The sequence below is a fragment of the Lonchura striata genome, chromosome 3 (assembly GCF_046129695.1).
Source record: "Lonchura striata isolate bLonStr1 chromosome 3, bLonStr1.mat, whole genome shotgun sequence".
NCBI lineage: Eukaryota > Metazoa > Chordata > Aves > Passeriformes > Estrildidae > Lonchura > Lonchura striata.
The window spans coordinates 61,888,736-61,910,425 of NC_134605.1; the positions used below are offsets into that span (position 1 = coordinate 61,888,736).

At 39.5% G+C, this 21,690-nt stretch overlaps 2 long non-coding RNA genes across 2 annotated transcripts in view; one reads left to right on the forward strand and one right to left on the reverse strand.

Moving 5' to 3' along the window:
• LOC110479692 (uncharacterized) overlaps positions 1-16,413 on the reverse strand; it is an 82,951-nt gene extending 66,538 nt beyond the window's left edge. Inside the window, exon 1 of the long non-coding RNA XR_002466974.3 lies at positions 16,312-16,413. This is a non-coding gene — a long non-coding RNA (uncharacterized LOC110479692). The remainder of the gene's footprint in view (positions 1-16,311) is intronic.
• LOC110479691 (uncharacterized) overlaps positions 1-21,690 on the forward strand; it is a 258,058-nt gene that overhangs the window by 158,879 nt on the left and 77,489 nt on the right. The window lies entirely within an intron of this gene.

Here is a 21,690-nt window from a genome sequence, read left to right on the forward strand (position 1 = left end):
GGGGGGCAAAGGCAGGTAGCCTGCCCTCATTTGTCTATCACCCCAACTTGGGGCAAAGAAAAGGCTCTGAGTGAGCTTCTCCTCCCCTGGGCAGCCAGGCCAGACCTGCCACAGAGAGGGATGCTTTCGGCCAGGGAAGGTGAGCCAGAATGCCTACTTGGAAGATGGCACTCACTCCCCAGCTGCTCCCCTGCTCAGTAGGAAGATGGGGGAGATTTCATCCATCAGGGCTGCCCAACAGTGAGCTCTTTGTGTGTGGGGGCATGGGTGAGGGGATGACAGCCTCAGCAAGACCTCAAAAACACCACAGAGGAAACAATCCTGGGCAGATATTGAGGTCGCTCTCTAACTGCTGCTACTCCTTTGCAATTTAGCCCTATTTTGGCTCTTGCTTGGGCTAATCACTATCCTTTTCTTTAAAGCCAAAGGTCCTTGGCAGAAGAGAATACATGTCTCTTAGGGGCCATACCAGCCCTTTTGGGTAGCTATAACATGAGGATTTCAGATAGCACACTCATGAGTTTGCTCTGCCCTAGCAGATAGGGAGAGCTTTCTGTCAATACAGTTTTGATCTCTGGCTTTTTCCAACCCACTGTCTTCGGGCACAGGTTTTTGGAGGGCTAAGCTGAAATTTAAAGCTCCTGTTGTGAAACTCTCCGCTGTATTTTTGTGTATGTTCTTCATAATATGAAAAAGTTATATCATTTTAATTATCACTGCTGTCTCTTTTGTGTTAATCCAACAAGCACTTGTCTTTGGCTGAAGGTTTTGCTAACTTTACAAAAAACTTGCTTTAAAACACCTGAGAGTTAAAAAAATAATTTTTTTCCACTTTCAGCCTCTGAGATTTTTGAGTCTGCTCTACATATTCTACAAAACCTCATGAATTACAAGTACTGAAACATACAAAGGTGTATTAAAGTGTGTTTGCATTTATGATTTTTTAATTCCTCAACATTGGATGGTGTTAAGCGACAGGAAAGGTAGAAATGTAACGTCACAACAGAAGCACCAAAGTTTAGCTGTTAGAATCTACAAGCTCAGGCACATATGTTCTCCTAACAACACTTCTCCTTCAATCACATTCTAGCAGCCTCCCATCAGGAAGTGCTGATTTGTTTAACTCTATTAAGCTTAGATAAGAAAGGTAAATAATATGTCACCCAATATAAGACAACCACTCCAAAATAAGTTTGACATTGGCCAACAATCACTCTAACATTTTTGTGGCTTTAGCAGCTTTGGAGGCTGCTGAATGGCACAATGGGGGAAAAAAAGAGATCAGGAGAACGAACGCCCGCGTGTTGCTTTAGCCTATTCGAGATGAATTATTAGGAAGGACAGCCAACACTCAGGCTAAACGCTAACAGATGTGGCGCCGAATGTGCCATTCAGACGCTGGTGGTTTGCTGTGTGGCGGTAGGAAGTGGCCGCAGTGGGTGGCAATGGGAGTCGGTGTCCGGCCGGTGAGTGGGGGGGCCTGAGGGGCCACAGCCCAGCTTCCCAGGCAAATCCCACCCATTAGTGAGGCTGACATTGCAGCTAAGCACACGGTTCCATTTTTGTACCTGATTTCTGCCAGGAAACATCTTGTTATTAGGCACGTCTTTGACAACTCTGAGCATGAGGCAGGAGAAAGGACTCAGGACAATCTGGGGGCATGGGCAGCTCTAAAACTGCTCTGTTGTGTAGGAGCTATACAGGCCAGCCACCAAAGCCACAAGGACTGAACAGAGAAGCCTCCCTCAGTTCACTGGACTCACTCAGGTTGTGATGGAGAAATAACTTTGCCATTGATATGTTTAGGAAGTGTTTTCATAAAGCCATTAATGGCTTTTGGTGTAAGATGGGGCTGGTATCCATTAAGAGCCAGTCTGGGTTGCACTGGGAGCTGTGTGGTGTGACAAAAACAGACTGGTTGCTTCACCTGGCAGACATCTGCCGGTTGTTTTCCAACAGAACTGTTTTGCAGCTTCTTGGCATATAAATTACAGTGGTGCAGCTCTGTGTTGAAACTTCACAAAGTCACAGTCAACTGGTTGAATGCCTTGTGGTGTTCAAGGATTCAGTGAGATGGACAAAAAAATTTTCAACGCAAAAATTAATATTGCACAGTGATGTGGGAGGTCAGTCAAGGAGCGCAAAAAACAATAGCAAAGACCCACACAGGGAGATGAAATTAACTCGTGAGCAGACTAAAAGCCAAAGTTTGCACTGGTCATTCAATGAATGAAGGCATTCTTACAACAAGCTGGTTTCATAAAAAAACAGAAGATGATCTGTTGGCCAAGATATGCTGTATCCCCTCCCACCTTCCTGATTCACAAAGGGTAAGAAAAGGTGTCAGCCAGCAGCTGAAGAATTTCCAGAACCATGCTCAGAGGACTCATCTTCCTGTGTGCAAAGAATGCAAGTGATTTCTGCCACTGATCATCAATGATTTTTTTTTAATGGTCAATTCAGTTTGATACAGCAAAAAAATGTCACTGAAGAAAAGATTGCCATGATTTCTTCCCAGTCTCAGCCCTTTTTTAGGTTTGACTATATCCTTCTCTGTACTCTTCCTGGTACAGGAATAATTTAAATTATTAAGTAATATTAATATTAATTTAATTAATATTAAATGTCTGCTCTTTATCCACTGTGTCTTCTCTCCTTCATTTGTGGGGACTGAAAAAAACAGACCATTGCATGTTTTTTTCCCTTTTCTTGCTTAAACTGGTCAAATCCATGTTCCCAGGGTCAAAGATTAATCATTGGAAGTTGGATTTCTTATTAATCGCTCCAGTTTCTTGCCTGCCAGATAAGACAGGACAGTACTATAGTCAAAAGGCCCCTAAAGCTGTAGTAGCAGCATTTTAAAATAATTTCTTCCAGCTTGATAAATTTCATAGCTCTTAGGAAAGGAAGCTGTGGAATATCTTGTCTGGGGAAGCAGCGGACTATTCACCAGCAGTAATGCGTAGATGCAAGTTTGCTGGACATCTGTCAGGAATGACACAGGAAATGTTACCTCTGCATTTAGGGTGTCCTGGAGACCTTCTGCCGTTCTGCATCTCTGCCCACCCAGCGGATGATCAGGGCATGCCTCATCCTCCAGTGCACAGGCTACATGCCACTATGGCCATATCTCATTAGCCTGATCCTTCACTTATGTGGAGGTGAGCTTGTGAACTTTTTTTTATGGAAATCTTAACAGCACTGAACATCAGGATTTTGTCTCCTTCTTACAGTGTGACAGATTTTGGTGAAGAGACCACAAGAATTTGATAGGTAGCCTGTATTCCAAATTTAAACTGCTCTGAAAACATCTGTTTTAGTTGACTCTTGTAGGTGGGAATATCATTCCTAGTACTTTAATGAAACTGCTAACATCAATTTTGAAATAATTTTAATGTAAGGAACACAAATAAAAAACTCATAGACTTGAATTCATTATAAACTATAAACCACTCTGGTGACTCCTATCCAGGTCAGTCTGGGAAAGACGTAATTATCAGAGCCATTATCAGCCTGAATTTAATCATTGGGCAAAATACAGCTGCAAACTCCATCTTTACAGGGACAAAAGCATCAAATCCAACACCCTGTCATTAAGTAGCAATAGAGACACCAGGGTCCAAAAATTATCTTCCAAATCTATTCCAGGGTTCCCTGCTCTTGATACTGTTGTGTTCACCAAATCAGCTGGATTTTAAGGGTACTTGCCCTTTCTTTAGGTCATAGTTTCCCATGAGCTGGCCAGATCTGAATGTGGGTCTCTGTGACTACAGAAACAAAAAAAAGCCTTTCTGGCTCACTACACAGGCATGGATTTATCCAGGCATGTTCAGGAGAGCTGGCAGGGATGGGGAGAACTGTAAAAACCTCACCTTAATAGAGCTGCCTGGGTAGAAAGAAGATATTGTTTGATATGACTAATCTCAGACACTTGCAAAGGCTTTTCCAACAGGCCTGTGTTTTTCAGATGCCAGTCTTTGTGGATTTTGGATTTCTTATTTATATCTTTTGATTTCTTTGACCAAATTTCCTTAAGCAATCTAAAATATGTTGGTCATTTTATCACATGCATTACCGATAGTTGTAAAATGCTGGTAAACCACTTTCTGGAAAGACCACAAGAGAATGTTCTTTAGAATTACAAATGAGTTGTGTTGGGATGACCTTCACATTTAACTGTTTTATCTCACTTCCCTCCCTTGCTCTGTGATGTTGCTAGAGAGGAACTTGAGTTGCAAAGCTGGCTCTAGACAACATCTCCAAAATTCAGCTAGCTGGACTCTGTGCTTTTGCCTCAGTTTTTGAACAGCTGATATAAAACAGTAGACATCCACTGATTTCAAAACTTCTGCTGTTGAATTATGCCAGCTGAACTCTGGCCCATTTTGCATCTCACCATTCCTCACCACAGTAGGCAGTGAGTGCAGAAAGCACACACTTCTCCATCATAGCCACCCCCAAAAATGGACCAGACCCTAAGGTAAATTATGTGAATACAGGAAATGTTTTTACAAGAGGAATTCATTTGTGAGAGGGAAATCGTTCAATGAAAAGTGTGGCTGCACAGAAAAAAATTCTCTCTGTTCAGGAGCAAGATCCTTGTGAGCATATCTCAGTCTAACAGCCAGGGCTATGACACTTATTCCACAAAAGCTGCCTAAATATTTTGGACTTTTACTCAACATTGTTACATTAAGGCTTTTGAAAAATTAAAGAGATATTTAACTTATTGTTTCCAAATGATACAGAAGAGAGAATTATATTTTCTGACAAAGACAATGATTTGAAGAGTATAAATCACTACAGTCAATACTCAGCAAAGATTCCCTGTTACTGGAAAATGTCTGCTGCATTTTCAGTTTTCTACACTTCTGAACAATTGATTGATTAAATGTCTTTTTCTTTTCTTTTTCCAGTATGAATTAAGTAACAAACTACAATTCATCATGGAAGAACTATTTGACTTGAGTACACACAACAGTAATAAACCTTTAAGACTGTGTAGAAGCAGTAGATACAGAAACACATATCTTGACTGAAGAATTTGACACTGTGCTATGCACTGAGCAAGCGGGTAGGAAAGCGTAGCCTGGAGAGTCTGTGGAAAATGCTGAGATAAATTTTCCAAGAGACTCATAATTTTTTACACTTCCATGGGAAGAATGAATAAAGAAAGGTTGCTGTCAGAGTCCAGGACATCTCTCTGGCTGACCTGGCTGTCTTGAGACCCTGGCAGGGGGCTTGGAGACCTTGGAATGAAGTCAAAAACACCTGTGGCTTCGATTTTAACCCATGGAAAAAACTGCCAACTTTGTATGAGGAATTACAAGCCACAAGGGTTTGAGTATTGTGACAGTTGAATTAACGCAGGGTGAAAAAAGTAGAATTTTGGGGTTTTTAGAATGGGGTTGAGGGGGTACAAGATGGAGAAATTTTGTTGTGTCCTGGCCTTCTTCTCCTTCTTGTCCTCCATGTCTTAGTGTGATGGTGACACTTTCCTATTGGTTTAAGGTAGAGACTCACTGTCTAACACAAGTGATAGATATTGGCACAATATTGTAAACATAATACACGTAATTTTGGGTATAAAATGTAAATGCCACCTGGGGTGGCCTGCAGGATGTCATGACTGACCTGCTGGACAGACCTCAGCAGGTCAGAGAAAGAATGTTATCAATAAGGAAAAATAAACAACCTTGAGAAGCTGATCCTACACATTTCAGACTCCTTCTTTGGCTGCACAGGCTGGGAAACAAGGACTTTTACAATCTTGTGTCATCCCAACACCCACACCGCGAGAGGCTGCAATTGGACTGTGTCCTGGCCAGATGCCATTCAGTGCTGTTGTAAGTAAGCTGGATGGTTGATAAAACTGAATTACTACATTTTTAGAGGACATAATAATTAGAAAGAGCATACATCTATTAAAAACCAGAACAGAGTAACTGGAGAAGTGTTCTAATGCAGTAATTATTACAGAATTACAGTATTTCTCTATGAAGACAATAAGGAGAAGTACCAGTTTCTACACTTTGGTGGGAAAACATATTCATGGTGGGAAGAGATCTATTGGGGAAAAAAAAGAATAATTGGAAGATGAACATGCTTGCTGAAAATTGTGACTGTGACTTTGGGGGTATAAACTTTTATAAGAGTCTTAGGGTGAGGTCATATGATCCTTCAATTCCATTCAAGTTTGAAAGACCTTTGCTTGACTCCAGTCTACGGTTGTACTCTAAAGAGGATGTGGACCTACAGAAAGGATTCAGAAAGCAGCAGCTTAAATCTCCTGAGAGGAATTGGTCTTTTTTTACTTCCCAAAAGGAAGAAGGTGCTTTCAAAATAAATATTCAGGGCAAGGACATTAAATGCTGTTCCAGAGCCTCTTTTGCTTGAGGCCTTCAGACATTTCTCTGCTAGAAATAAAATACATAGTTTGTATAGTTTGTTTCTGAAATGAAGTAGAAAAGTACAATCTTCTGAGATCTCTCGAAGAGGACCTTGAGATTTTACATGGTTCTTGTGATAAACCTAGTTAACCTAGTTCATCACTTCCAGAAACAATCAACAAAGGTAGTCACATTTAGAAAGTTGTTTGTGAAGGTTTTACGAACCCTTCCAACGGAACCTGAAGTTCAAAAGTGTGTGTTTGCTATTCAGGATACGTGAAAAGACATAGGCTGCATGTGATTGGAGGGAGACACTGAGGGGAATGCATGCAAAAGGGATTCTTCACAGTCACCAACTCAACAATACTGCTCAGGACCATAGAAAAAATGGGCTATCCTTCTATTTTGTGTGCAGTGGGGTTTTTTTAACCTGTTAACCCTGAATAAAATACAACATGGTTGACTGGAAAAGTAGTATTTACTTGAAGATATTAAGAAATGGAAAATCCACTACTTCTTTTGTAATTTTCTTTAATGGTTTAACATTCCCTTCCCTTGGGAAGGGGAAAAACCCAACCCGTTCCAAACCAAACCAAATCAAACCAAACTGAAACAACCAAATAACACCTCCCTTCCCCCCATCTGCCTTATTTCGTCTGAATTTTTGTGGATTTAATTTTCAGCTCTTCTTTATTTTCTCAGCAGATCAAAAAAAAAGCCTTGAGTGACTGGTTTTCTTTCTTTTAATTTTCTCTCTTTTTTTTTTTTTTTTTTTTGTCCAAAATGTGGATAAAACTTTCTGTTTGTCTCCTTGAAAAGTAAAGTCCCAGTCTTTCTGGTGCCTCCTTTTTTTTTGTATTCCCTCCAAGTTCCTGACACCCTCTAAAAACTACAGTTACCAGAAGTGGATATGATGCTGTACTATCTTTCTGCCAGTGCTGAATACAAAAGTTAATTTACCTCTCAACTCCTACTCACTGATCTGTTTATTCAGCTATGAACTGCAGAAAGATGAAATGACCTCTTGCATCATGGGTCTTGTTCCCTGCTATTTGAATTGCCCAACCATTTAGAAGAACTAGAGCTGCTGCACTGTGTCCAGCCAAAAGTCCATGAAGGCCACTACCACTTCTCTGCCAGTAGCAAGTCACAGAAATTAAGGAAAACCAGAACAAGTTTACAGTGATCTTTTTCCCAGTGTATTTCACAGTTTTCATCAATTTGCAGTTTAATGACCTCTTAAATAAAAAGCTGCACTTTTGTGCTTAATAATCCTTGATAGATTTTTTCCCATTAATTTATGTAAGATGACACTTTCTAGTTCTTTTACTGTGAAAAAATAGTGAATAATCCATCACTGTTCATCTTCTCTATACTGTTCATTACATTTTATTTCTTTATAATGTATCCCTTTAGATTTCTGTTTTCCAAGACAGATACTCTTAATCTAGCTCACCCTATAGAAGTCAATGCCTAATATTGTCATTTCTGACATATTTTTCTCATTTTACTCTTTTATTTTGGAAATGGAGACAAAGAACTGCACATAAAATTCTAGATGCAAGTTCTATTTTTGATTTGTTTGTCCTGGTAAGAGAGTTCTGCAAAAGGACTCACCACCAATACTCAGTTACCTAAATTAGTTATTTAAGTAGACTGGCCAGATTTCCAGGACTATTGACTACCCACTGCCTTCCACTGAGGTAGTGGAAACTGTGGTTTTTGCTCTTCTGAATATCTGAACCCTGCTGTGGACATAGAGCACATTGGAACTAACCTTTATAATACAAATATATCTTGGAAATAGTCTGTTTGCCCAAACAGCAATAGAATGAAAAAAAAATTCCTCTAACTCTTTCACATTTTTTAATGCTGAGGTTAAATATGCAATCATGGGTAGGCAGGAAGAGGATGTGCAAACTCTCTGCAACTGTATAATTTCGTCATTTTTATGAGCAGTGGGGATTATTTTTTTGCAAAGATCACTATGCATTATAAAAACATCTGATTTTTGAAACACATTTCCTGGCATCTTAGATTTCAGCAATATTTCTTCTTTCCTTCTTGTATTTTAACTTTTTTTTTATCTTTGTGCTTTTTCTTCCCCCCCACCCCCAAGACCCCCTTCCTCACAATGTCTTGGAGAAAATATTGCTAATTGTATCTAACTTAGGTTACATTTATATTGCCCTATGGAAAAAAGTGTTTATCTTTTACAACAGCAGTGGGAATGTTGAACTGCCTTACTAGCCTGATGTATTCCCTTGCAACAGAGAGGGGAAAAGTTTTACTTCTTTTTAACAGAAGACTTTTATTGGTGCAACCCTTATTCTTTGCCACGGATTGCAACTTCTCTGAAAGGCCCAAGTGAAGAAAAAAAAAAAAAAGAAACAAATAATGAAGCCAAATTCATTAATTTGAGTACACCTGTCTCTTGTACTGAAAAAGTCCCATGGAAAAGTAGTAGTATTGTTCTCCTCTATGAACCTGTCTCCTTTCATAAGCATTGCATAACTTTTTTCTCCACATAATTAAAAAAGGAGAGTTAATGTCCTGGGAATTTGTATGCTTCATTTACTAGCACCTGGTGTACTTCTTTCTCTCTCTTGCTTTGTTTCTCAGTAACATACAGAGCAGATTATGTAGCACAGAAGACAGGAAAGTCCACGGGACTGCTTCTTTCTGGAAAAGCATGGCAGTGTGGTTTTACTGGATTAGGAAATGCATCTCTCCTTTGTCCTTCATGGGAGACCTTCAAACATGAAATAAATATTTGGTGATTGAAGTAAATGGAAATATTGACCTATTTTGCCTACAAATGGTAACTACGGTCCTGTATTGCAAGGATTTCAGATCCTGAAGCAGTAGAGGATGGTGGAGTTTGCTGACAGAGTTTGGACTAATAAATAACAAGTCTCCTTGATGAGCTCTGAGTTTTCTTGTAACAAGCAAATTCTTCACCCCCAGGATGACAAATGAAAGATCGTCATCGTTTCCAGGACTGCAGCCTCTGCCTTCTTTAGCTTCTGGAGTCAAAATCATTGTTGCCAATGTTAGCAGTGCTCTGTTGGCCAAGAGGACTTCACCTATAAGAACCTGCCTCAATATTTTGCTACCTAAATTATGCCTATGCCAGGACTTGTTATCAGAAGCAGAGCATTGCATAGAGCTAGCAGATGTTTCTCATCTGATTGTATTTTAGTGTCTACAGCATTGCAAAGATAAAGCCTACATTATGTGATGGACATGTTAAAACCGTACTTCATGTCCAGTACAATAAGGTATTTGTCTGAATAAAGGTTCTTCTTTGTTAAACAATCATCTAATTCTGAGAGATTTGCTTTGAATCTCCCTTCATAAGCAATAATGTTCAAATGAAAGAGAATTTTTCTATTCGGACACAAGACAAAGTGTCAGAGGTTCCACCTAAAAAAATGAATGCTGTCTTTGGAATCTAGAGGCAAGAGTTATGGCCTCAGCCATGATTTTGTGTTGTTTACAAAACCTGGAAAAGTGATCCTACTGCTTTATTTTTTTTTTCAAAAATACATGCAAATCAGGATCCATCCTAATGTTTGCCGTTTCACACTCTTCACACATGCCCTCTCCTTTAGCTCCAGCAGTGCTGGGAGGTGTTTGTGGCCTCAGATCTAACAGGGTTTGTCTGGCATCACCTCAGAGCATGTTGATGCCATGCATCCTTTTCATCCAACACATGCTGTGATTTTGCTTGCATCCTTGGTCAATTACTTCGAAATCTAGCATTGCAAGTACTGTAGAACAGGTAGGGGTTTTTTAGCTGCATGTTTAGCAGCATCTTTGGTAGAGAAGACGTCTGAACACCAGCTCTCAAAGCAAGTGCTGAAGATAATTTTGGGGAAAGCCTGTATGCAAGAACTGGCAGCTGCTTCCTTCAAAGCTGCTGGTGTAACTCCTTGGGAGTCCTGCAGATCCTTAGCAGCCAGAAGCCTGCTGGGACCAGATGAGGGCAGGGGAGGGATCCTTGGGCCTTGGATCAGACCCAGGTAAAAACATAACTGGCTTTAATTTTGCCAAACCTGGAGAAAAGTGAGAGTTGGCACTGAGAAATTGTTGGGAAAAGCAATCAAGATTCACACATCATCAAACAGGCTGAACTAGGGCAGTAACACAAGGGTGCCTCTGCAACCCTCAGGTCTTTGTTATGCTGGGGGAGAAGAGAGGATGAAAATTGTCTCCCTGTGGATTTGCCTTATGAATTCTCAGTGCTCTTCTCACCCTCAATACTGTTGAATGAGATGGTGTGGGATGGGATGAGATGAGATGGAGATGAAGCAGAAAATCCTAGTATTCTACTTACACAAAGTTCAATATTGTGTTGATTAAGAAAGAATTATTGGATTATTCAGAGTTTCACTTTACCTGAATCCCAAGAGACAAGTTTTGTGCTACATCTCACTTATTGTCCCTTTCCCAAAGTAATATTGAAATCTTCATGCACAATCTAAATGAAGCTGAACTGAAGAAATTTGCTAAAGATGCAGTCTGAGAATTAGACCCAAACCATTAATCAAAACTAGAGGATATAATGTTTTTATTGCTGTGTTAACACTTTGCAACTTGTCTCCTGGTGTGAACTTTTAACTGCTGTAGCAAAAGTATAATGCTTTCTTTTCCCGATATGATTTTGTTATAATATTGAGTTTTTGTGTAAGAAAAAAAAATTAGCTAAACTACAAGCAAACGAAAGAACCCAAACACCAAAGTTCCCAAATAAACTAACCCAACTAACAAAACAAAACAAAAAAAAGAAATAAAAGAAAAGCCACAAAAAAACACACAAAGCAAAAAATCCCATGTAATTGATATCCCCAAATCTTGTATCTTACTGAAGTCAAAGGAAATTTTGTCCATTCACAAATGCTGCAAATCCACTCTGATCCTTCCGTAGACCAAGGAAGTGAGGCCTGGGCTCACACTGAAGCAGCTGCATGGCTGTGACACTATAACATTGCTTTGGCCCCCTGGCCTTCAGCAAGGGGTGATGTCTGAGCAAGCACCTCATTGCAGTTGTTCAGGCAGTCGCCATAGAAGTTGCATGGAGTTGCACCATGGAAGCTGTGACAGTGCAGAGCACACACACACACACACACACACACCAGCACAGAGCTACAGAATTACATTATATATAAAAGCTTCCCAATCCTTTTGAGGTCCCTGGGGTGAATATGCCACCAAATCTGGGCCAAATGCAGAGCTTGACTTGTTCCTATGAGCAGAGATAGCCCTATTGTTTCATGCAATAGAAATGCCACTTTTATATTGCTTCACAGTCTAACTTTGCATAGCACAAGTAAATGGGCAGTGGCACCTTATGTGACTTCTAGTGCAGCACACTTTACATTCAGTGTTGCAAAACAGCCTGTCTGGGCTGTGACCTTTTGCTTTTGTCAACCTCCTGACTCAAGAAGAAATGGAAACAAGCTCACAGATTACTTAGTAATGAATAATACTCCAGAAGTTTTTAACCCCGTCTTCTGTTGGACATCAACAGAAGCAGTTGATGGGTGCAGCTATAATATATCTTTACTCTCAGAGAAAAAGAAAAAGCTGTCTCTTGTTCAAAAGGGGAAAAAAACACAGTCACATGAGTGATTTTAATAAAAGAGGCTCATGAAATGTACCTCCTTCAAATTAATCTTACTGGAATTCTAAAAATCAGAGGGGTGCCACAGGGTGTTAGGTTAGCAAGCCAGAAGCATTTGCTATGACCTTCAATTCCTCTCACCACAACTCAGGCCAAAAAACATCTCCAAGTAAGCAGATTTGTATTCTTAAGAGGTTTGTAACATGGGTGAAATTGCTATGTATAATTTTTTTTCTATGGGAAAAAATAAAAAAAGAAAGAGAGAAAATGTTGCAGCTGCAATCAACCCAGAGAAACCGAAGCAACAAAATGGAGTGAGAGCTGTAGGAGTGAGGAGTTCTATGAAAGCTTGAATATGCTGCTGAAAAACACCCAGTGAAGATGCCCATATTCCTCTGCAGAGAAGGAAAGGATGATGCTTAAGACTGGCAACCCACATTAGCTTAGCGGCTGGTCGTGTTTTAAATGGCTATTATTTATTAATTAAATAAGCCAATTAAATGTCTCTCCTCACTGAACAGCCGCAAGAAACATCAGCCAACACAGGCAGGCTATCCAAGGAGGAGAAAACGACAAAGAAATACCTCTGTTTTCTTTCAGGTGCCTGGGAAATTTGGTAGCTTTTATCAGAGTTCCAAGTGAACTCAAAAGTCAGATACATCAAAAATGTTCCATCCACAGTTCCTTTGTTTTTCTCTTCCTGAAAGTCTGGGGCAGAGAGTGGCAGACACTGAGGAGGGATGAAAAAAAAAAAAAAAGTAAGAATCACCATCACAATTCTTAAATTGGAAAGCAAAATTTTAATAGTGAAGGAAAAAAACCCCACCCAGTTATAGTGGAAATAAGGTGCATGAAAAATGTCAAACTTATTGGACCACCCAGCAAGTACCAAACTCAATAGTTTCCTTCAAATGCTTCCTGGCTTGTTTCCTGGACAGACATGCCACAGGCAGCAGGGTGAGACTCTCACAAGCCCTCTCCACCCTTCCTTCACAGTCAGCAGCTGATAACCAGCCAGACCTGATCTGACTCATGTTGCAGCAGAAAGTAACGTTAAAGAGCTGCTTCACCTAGGAGAATGCAGCTATTTGAGTATGCACAGCTTTTTGTTACTTCTGACTTGTAGCCACAGGGAAGCATCTCTCATGCTGCAGCGCAGAGTTTCCAGCAGAAAGAACATCTTTAGCACCAGATAACACATATACATTTATTCTGTCATGCCCAGAAGCAGAATTTCAGAGGTAACAGTCCCTCTCTCCTTTCTCTGGGCTCTCAGCAGCTGCCAGGTGTACATCCCATGCCTGGCTTTGAGGCAGCTATGCTGGCCCTCCACACCTGAGCCAATGACATCCAAAGGCTGGATTTTTACAGCGTACTAAGTCCTGGCTTGCTTTTGCTTTCTACTGAGGTCCCCACCATCACTTTTCTCTATCTGAGGAAAGCTGGACAAAATGATAGAAATATCTTAACAACCTGTGCAGAATCATCCCATTTAGAGATCATTACAAACATGTTGAATCTATCTGTATTTGAGATACATATGTTTGTCTTCTCTTCCTCATATTCTCTTTACTTTTCTGTCAGCCATTGACTATATTAAAGGTAAAAAACAAAAAAATATTTTCAAAACATTGATTTCTCTCCCCCCTCTTTCATTGATTTGAGCTCTAGGAAACAGGTTTATGCATTTGATTCAAAGAACAGAGATCAATACCATATGATATGTATGTAATGGGGTATTATAGTGGCATAGTACACTGTATATACTATGTGGTGAATTACTGCACTGAGTTCAGATATATGATACAAGCTGTAACAGACTGTGTATTTATGCAGCATATATAGAATGTGTATATGCATTATATGTATACCTAGGGGCTCTTACCTATATGGTGCATACTTTTATATAGAAATCAAGCGTGTCTGTTGCACAACATATATAATAGAGTATGTGGACTTCAAACGTGGTTTTTATGTGTCACACTATTCATGTGCAAATTGGTCTGTGTCGAACCATTAATGAGGCCACATGCATTTATCAGGTACGTCTCTCTGTGCAGTTCCACTGCAGTAACCTGAGATTATCTGTGACTTCAAACTTCTGCAATATATGCAGTTTCTTCTGTGCCACCTATTTTCCCATGCCTCTCTGTCTACTGGATTTTGGTTAAAGAAGCTGAAGTATGAGCTGTATCAGTTCCAATGCTGACTGGCCAGTCCATGCATGTGTCCCGACTGGCCAGCTGGCAGACCAAACCAAGTAGATAATTACTACTCTTACACTGTAGCTTTTTGTTTAGCCCTTGAACTGGGCTAACCTCCATTACCAAGCCACTGACTCCACAAAGTTTACAGAAATGTAATTTTATTTGAACCTTCTGTCCTTCTGTCAGACTTGCTCAGAGTTAACCAATAGGCAGCCAGGGAAATGACAGACACATATAGAAACAAATAGAGAGAGGAATTGAATGTGTATGACCCAGTTTCTTAGGAAACAATGAAGGGATTAATGTTATTAGGCACTTCAAAGTTGTATGTCTAGTCTAAATTACTTGTCTTGGTCACTTCTACCCTCAATGAAGAAGACAGGCGTATCCAGCAGGCATTTGACCCAGTTAAGGATACGTAGAGGAGAATTTCTTGGGAAAAAAAAAATTGTGGCACTCTATGGCATATGGGCAGCTATTGATTGGGGCGGCTGTCCGTTGGTTTGTCACAGCCATCAGCGGGAGCAGAAGCTGTGCTCCTCGGTGACCCCGCAGTCAGCCTGGGGAGCTGTACACCCCTGAAGAGGAACCAGGCCTCGGTCAATCTGTCATTGTGCAGTTACACCCAGACCTGTGTTTCTAGAGACATGTCCGCTTCTTATAGTGCAAAATGTATTCAGAAGGAAAACAGCAACAGTGTTGGACAAAATTTTTCATCACTGGAAAAATTACCAGCTATCATGACTGTGCTGCTGGGTATGCAAAACACAAGAGGACTTTCTGCATACAGGGAAATCTTTGAACAGGTCCAGTGCAGGCTGGAGGTGTCAGACTTACTGCACAGGCTCAGCTGGGCAGAGCTCCTCACCTGCCCATGGCAGATTCACTGAACTTGTTGATAGAGGGCAAATATGACTGGACTGATGCAACCTGGGCTCATCATCTTTTCTGTGTGTGTGGTACACATTTCTCTGGCGAGGAAATTCCAAGGGAAACACTTATAATAGTTGGAAGTGTTATTGGAAAATGTTAACAAGAATATTTTTCAAATAATAGTTTTAAAATATGCAAAGTCTCGCTGGAATAAAGCAACATAGAATGGCATAGCTGTGGAGCAAGAAAGAATTACTGGGCTTGCAGATATATGACTAAACATAGGCTTATTAGGAGAGTGCTGAAGTCTTCAGCAGGAAAGGTTGAAATTAACAGACACACTCAGATAACTTGAGAATTACCATTTTCACTTCCAAAATCATGACCAGTCATACTTAGCATCTATGAATGTAAAGAGACAGTCTGAAAACAATAGTTCTGATTTAATATGTTTTTACATCCTGAAATACTGTGTTTATGTTCTTAAGCTGGAGTGGTGCTAAATTTGGAAGTATTCTACAGCACTTTTGAAAGTGATGCAAAATATCCATATCCTCAATAGAGAGAAATGAAATCTTTTGATTTGGAATCAAACCTGCCGTAATCGCTACAGATGAAATTAGCCCAGCTGTAATTTTAGGAGACCTCCTTCCCAAGTGAAGAGAGACAAAGGATTTCCTTCAGTCTGTGTTTCATATTATCATTCTTGCTTTCAAGTGCCATCTAAACTCCTTGTAGACTGACGACTGTTGCTACCAAATTTAGGCCACAAATTCCTAGAGTTGTTTTTTGCCACAGGTAAAAAGTGTAAGAATGTCCTCTGTCTTAATCAGTGATAGACTCTCCACAAAACCCCTATGCACTCCTTCAATTCCCTCAAACCTTCACCTTTCTGATGATGTCTTTAGAGGACTGCAAAGGTCTGTAGTTGTTATATTGACCACAACTATTTTGGTGTCCCCTTATAACCTTCCCATAAGTATACTGTATTTAACTGTGGCCACTGCTTGCAGACTGTGAGATCCTTATATCAGGAATAACCTTTACTGTTCTGCAGTTTTTTGTCCTGCAGTTAGTGTGATGGTTTTATTGGGCTATAATCCTTGACTTTAGCTACAGGAAAATGCCTCAAAATGCAGATCTAGCTCTAGGCAGAAGCTCAATTTGCCCAGGGACTCTCAAGAAAGATAAACAATCTGTAGCCAAGCCTACTTACCCGTGACACAGCCTTACAAGCAGGTTAGAAGCTGCTGCAGGAAGAGGGGCAGCAGCATGTGTGGTGGCAGCCTCTCCTGGCAGTCATGTCCTCTGCTTCCATCATCTGTGGTTTCTCCATGTACCAGAAGCAGCAAGCTCAGCTTTTGAGGAGTCATTCCTGGTTCTTCATCACATTGGTCTTTTCTCCATACCTCACTTTATTTTCCCTGGCAGAAGTTTCCTTGGCAAAGAGAAACTCTGTTCTTGCTGTGCTGCCTGAGGAGCCTTGAACCGGCACCATCTCCACACATAGAAACATCTATGAATAAGTAACCAATTTTGAAGATTTCTAAGTTCCTGTTCAGCAATTACACATTGAAGTTCAATGTGTTTTAGTTCATTTTAGATGGGAGATGAGTATTCAGCAAAAGTAGTAGCTAAATGCCAGACTTTCTCAATTCCCTCCAAAGCACACATGGAATAAGATTGCAGCCTTATATAATGCTCTATTTGTTAGAGGTAGAAAAATAGGAGGGTGTCTGTGCAACCATGTCTAATACTTTGGTCAAGCTGTATTAATTATATACACTATTATTTTTCTATGCATGAATCAAAACAGAGGATTTTTTTTCCTTGCTATCAATATAGGAAAATGCCTTATTTATGCAGGTGCAAAGTGCTCTGTGTGTGTGTGTACCCTGGGCTAGGTGAATGAAGACTCTTGCTTGGAAGCCACTTGAAAAATACCACTGATTTGTTTGGATTTTTTTGCCAGCAAGGATTGGTCACAGGGTCAACATATGGGACTGATTTAGGGCATTATTCAAATGAGCACCCTGTGCCACTGCTTTCTTGCTCTCTCCCAAACCAGCAGCAAACTATTTCAGCAGTCAAAACAACAGTCATTTTGGTAGAATATACACTCTAATCCACAGTCCATGAGTTACACCTTAATGATTTATCCAGACTAATTGCTTCTCTATTCTCTGAAATCTTCCCCATGTTGTTATTTTAAAAGTATGAAAGTGCATATAGCATACAAAAATATAAGCATGCATTTGTCTGCTTGTGTTTGTATGTTTGTGCCAGTGGTGGGAAGTGTAACATTATGGATGACCTCATGTTGCAAAAATCATCTCTGCATATATATTTTACTAATGCTTTGGAGTGTTCTGATCAGTGTTCTGGCAAGGTCAGTGGCTGGGATTAAAATGTTCTAAATTGTTAAAATGGATGTGATTTAAAAATGCCTTCTCCCTCCTCACAGTCTGTAAAATATTCTCCAACTGCTGGAGAAAAAGCAGAAGCAAGAATGTAAATTTTCAGTGATTAAATAATTCATTTTTCACTACAGGCACAGTAGGTCCACCTCCTGAATACCAAGCCTTTCAGCAGAAATGCTGTCTGGGAGGAGATCTCGTATTGTTTTTTGCTTACAGTAGAGGAATAAATGATTTGACAAATTGCAGGTCATCACAAAATCAGTGGAAGAGTGTAGTTAATACTTAATTTAGGTACTTTCCACCAAAGATGATAGTTAAGTAGTAACAACATCTTTCTTGGAAAGTAAGGATGAATAGCAATGAGACAACCAAGGAAAAATTGAAATCTGATACTGTCCACCTGTGGGGTGAAACCTGGCCAAACTTCAGCAGAAAACTAGAGCAGCTGGACTTGTGTAGGACTACAGCAAACTGATATCAGAGATATGTTTATGTCTTGGGGTTCCCTCATGTGCACGCAGACACACACAAGCATGTACAGAAACAATGTGCATACCATGAACAAAAAAATGTTCATGGTCTGCACATACTAAAAAAGTGGATAATCCAGAAAACTGTCACTGAAGTGCCCCAATTTCAGAAAGTGAAGGTTAGAAGAGATGAATCCCACCAAAAAATTACTTTATTTTTATCAATATCCTTCTCTGAGCTATTGTACTGGTGTTTATAATTTATAAGCTGTGTTCTTTGCTTCTATAGGTTATGCGTTTCTTTATTTTTCTCAGTTCTTGACTAGAAGAAGCTTGTAAGTGGTACCCTCCAGGAATATGTCTGCAGAGAGGATATGTAAGGTACAAAGAGTACTAGAATTTACCAGGACCAGAATTCACTCTATCACCAAGGAAGACAGCAAAATGGAAGCCTCACTGTGTCAGTCATTCCACCACAAACTAACATTGCAAAGAGGGAAATGGGAGTCCATATGTTAATTTTGTTTATCAGATGCTTGGGTTTGGGTACCACTACCAGCCTGGGCACTGGTACAGCCAATGCTGCTGTTTCACAGCACAGTCTCAGTTTCCCCTTGGGCATATGGTGGTACATGCCAAGGCAAGTACTCACCTGAGGACATTTCCAAGAGCTTCTGGCCATCATCTGTGTCCTATAATGCCATTTTCATCTCCTTCATCTCCTTTGTGTTCAGCTCCTCAGAACACAAAGTCTAGGATCTCTAAGAATTACCTGTAGTGAATTGCCTAATCCAGTTCACATGCTTCTTGTCAAGTCATATACTTAACAAGTAGGGGAAATGTTTCCACAGATTTACAAATGTATAAAAAGAGCTCTCCAAATCTTAGAGGAAAGTGATAAGCTGCATGTTTTGTTCCCCAGCTTCTCCCACAGGAAAAGAATGATGTCAACAGAAAAACAAAACCAACACATTGCTTAGTTTTCACACTTTCACAATGGGATGGGGCAGCTATGGGCATACACTAAGTTTATGTTTTCCCTTACAATGACTGAACACACATAAAATAGGAAACTCAGCTCTGATTCATGTAGAAACATACAGTATACAAAATAAACCATTAAAAATTCTCCTTCCCTATATTGTCTAATTTGAGGCTCTCCAAAACGTGTGGGTGAGTAATCAACTTCTTAATAACTATATTTGAGCCATTGGAAAATTAAATAAATTCTTACTATCTACATTTTGTCACGTATATGCTATCTAGTAGTGTGCTGCATCGCATCTAAAAAGCCACTGGGAATACTGCTATGTAGCTTTTTCTCACTTAGGTCTTTGATCCTTAGTCTTTTTTTTCTTGCTTTTTTCTCTCCTTTCATCAACTCTAACCAACAAATCTGATCTACTCTTTCTTACTTTTTGTTTGAAGCTTTGTCACTAGTAAATTATATTCATCTTAGTTTGCACTGATACTGGACATACATATGGAAGATAAGAAAGTGGAAAAGCATGGTGACAGCCCATGAAGACATTACCTGGAATCTTCCCTGCTGGTCCCTTAATACAGCAGCAAAGATATCTTTGCTTACACAGAGGTGTGCCCAAGACCTCTTGGATATCATCTGTTTCCAGTAATGCCCTGTCAGGTGATTTCTCACAGGAGGTTTCATTTTCTGCTTGCAGAGGTGTTTAAAAGAGGGTGATTTTTTTCAATTTAAATAATGGTTCCAATGAAACCTGTCTTGGAAAACAGTATAATAACTCCATGGGAGAAGAAGTTGGTAGGCATCCTGAGCATGGACTTTTTTCACAGTACTCAGGATTCATGCATTAATATAATTTGTACATTATATTATATTAATATAATATAATTAATAGGTTGTTAAAGGTTAATTGCACTTCAGTACTTGTCTTTCCTTAACAGCAGTCTATATTTATACCATTGTTAACTAGGATGACAGGAGCTTAAGAGAACAGCTGAAATTTCCAAACATTTCCTACAAAAATAAGTTGTGCAGACCAAAGGTGTCCAATAACTGAGAGTTCCACAAAGATCAGAAAACAATCAAGGCATTCCCATTGAGCAGTGGTTTCAAACAGGTGGGAGGGCAAGGCCTGTGTGCTTGGCTTTTTTTGTACTGTAGGAACTGGGAGTACATCCCAGATCCAAATTTGGAGCACCTCCATGGGACCATGGATGTATTCATTCCCTCCTCCTTCTCTTCTGCCAAACTGGCAATCTCACTGCCACAAAGCCCCAAATTTTATATGCACCCATTGAGTACTTCTCAGGGAATTAGAGGATAGCAGTTGTGTGGGATGTGGGCCAAATACTCTCCTCTTATAGGTGCACAGCTCTACATTTTGTCTTATTTACATAGATATTTCATTAGGAGTAATTAGTGCTTGTAGATTAGTTTCAAAGTTAAAGATATAGGTGAGAGCCAAAATTAGGGTCAGAATTCAATACAGAGAAAAAGAACTCTGTAACTTAGTATATTTATGGTTATAATTCTCTGAGACCACATTTGTTCCTGTACAACTCTGTTCAAATCAATAGAATTACATTTGGGATTAATTCACTCTTTAAATTTAACCACATTGAAAATAACTATAATGTCCTATGACTACAATATTTTCATTTTCCATGGGGAGAAATTTGCCAATATGTAATATGGTCTCACGTACCTGATTGCACATTACCTCCAAAATCTGCTAGAGCCTGTAAGAGTGGTAAAGCTGAAGAGTCCATGCTGTTTAGGTTGGAAAAATGCCAGCTGTATCACTGGCTGAACATCCAGTCTGCCTTTGAAATGGATGCATAAAAATCATGTTCAAATAATATGACATATGATGATTACTAGATCTTAAAACTTCTTTGTTGTTTCAGGAAATTTCTTTATGTGAAAAAAGGGGAGCCCAGTCCTGAAGAGGGCCATGACAGCTACTGTTCCCAGTGATGTAACTGGAAGCACAGCACTGGGAACTAAAGGATTTGTTATTGTCACATGCTGGCACATGCTTGGAGAAGTTTCTTTAGAACCATTAGAATCAGAGACATATCTATATCTTTATATAACTCTCATAGTTTGATCCTAACAGAAGTCTTTAAGACTGTATTTGTTTTCTGAATTCATGGTCTAGAATGTTCAGTAATTCTCTAAAGGATAAAAGTATAAAATACTGATGAAAGGGTAGACCTATATCCCTTTATTTTCATCAGTGTGAGCTTCCCAAGTATTTTAATTAAAATATGACACAAAAATATTTTAAAGAACTGGAAAATGTTCCTAGGATATTGTAGTTAGTATTTTCACAAAACCTCTTAAGAGTATTTTAGTTTGGTTTTCATCTACAACTAGATGTTAATTTAAAATAGTTGAATTTAAGATAGAACTTTGGAATCTGAAGGTTCTCATGTTTTCCATTCAGAAATTTTGTTTTCCATAGTCTTATATCCTACTGTCATTCAATGCTAACTTAAAACATTCAGGGCATTGTTTTAAATTTTTAGTTTGCTTCAATTATTGAAGGAGTTGATGGTAAAAAGAAAAGAAATAGAAGTAAAGGAATCTCATTAATTTGTTTTCCCATTCAAATGTAAATCTTTAATGAAAATTACACTTTTTGAATCAGTTTTTCAATAAGTAAATGAGACTATCAAGGGAATAATTGCTACTGATAATGAGGGACTATGTTGAAACAG